Consider the following 1,489-nt stretch of genomic DNA (forward strand, 5'->3'; position numbering starts at 1 on the left):
ATAATTTGGCTAGATCCATGTCATTTCAGACAATGGTAAGTAATGCTTTCTATGACAGGTAGGCAAGTTCAGTATCCACGGTTCAGACCGAGCCCCAGTGCTATAGGCTTGAGGGGTAAGAGAGAAGCTTTAACCAGGCAGCACATTTCAGGACTGATTATATCTTGAAATGAAACTAGAATTCTAGGACAAAATCCAGTTATACTTACAGAGCCACCACCACAAAAGAAGTAGAAAACTGGGAGCAAATTGACTCCCACATGTTCATCCACGGGGTTCTAATCTAGCTCTGTGGTGATCCAGAAAGACTAAAGGATCCACGAAGAATGCTGTTGGTCAACACTGCAGAGGCAGGGCATCACTAGTCCCAGATGGGGGAGTTTCGGGAAGGCATGGCCAGAGGAAGTGAGGTTGAAAAGCTGAAAAGTGGGGGGTGACTAATACTCATCCTTTGCTTTTCATGGACTAAGGGCAGCCAACATAAAGAGCTGAAAACAAGACGAATGAAAGAAGTTTCCAGATTTAATACAAATGTTAAAGGAAAATATGTAGAACAACTATTTTAAGCAAATTTCAAATCAAGTCTATGAAACCTGGTATATGTTTAAACCAAGAATACATTTAAAATGGAAGAGCCAAAAATCATGATGTATTTTGTAGTTATTACAGACTTGGAGAGAATATGCTAATAGTGACTTTGGGGCAGGAACCTGTGACGCACCAAGAGGAGATCCTGTGACCTGGCAGTGTTAGTGCATTTAGGGCTGCCTCCAACATTTAAGTTGCAGTTAGAAGAAAGATTGATGAAGATTTAATATAGGGATACAAGACTTGTTTCTAAGCAGTAGTTGGCCTAGAACTATTAAGCAACTATAGGTTTTATTTTAATTTTCATTACAAATTAGCCATCTAAATATCTTTTTTCTACCCCAATAAGAAGGCTAATCTTCAGTATTTATCACTCACACCAGCCTTGCTCATCTTTAGCAATATTCACTTTCTTAAGGAAATCTCAGCTTTGTAGTCATTAGTGATCATTATCCTTAAATGAAAATGTACTGGAAATAACTTTTATATCATCCTTATTGGGCAATTTAAGGGAGAAAATGGGAATATTAATGTTGAAAATGTACAGTATAATAGCTAAAAAGCCTGTTGAAGAGAGTAACAAGGATTACCAGGAAAGAAGTATCATTGTCTGATGCTTCACATAAGGTCTCTGTTATTTCATTTCCATTACCAGAAAAAACTCCTCCTTGCCTTCCAAAGCAAAGAGAAAGAATGCAAACCAGTACAACCTAACACCAAACTGGTGCTCTTAGCTCTCCATACTTGAAGTACCAGCTTTCTTTCATTGCCAGAATTATTCACTAAAACCCTAATTCATGCTTGAATTCTCCATCATAAAAGATCTGATAATATAAATTTTAATCTGGACCAAGCATTCATAAGGATGAAGCCCTACTTCCCAGATGCTGTTAGTTATCAC

Source organism: Neomonachus schauinslandi, chromosome 3 (assembly GCF_002201575.2).
Source record: "Neomonachus schauinslandi chromosome 3, ASM220157v2, whole genome shotgun sequence".
In the NCBI taxonomy this organism is placed as follows: Eukaryota; Metazoa; Chordata; class Mammalia; order Carnivora; family Phocidae; genus Neomonachus; species Neomonachus schauinslandi.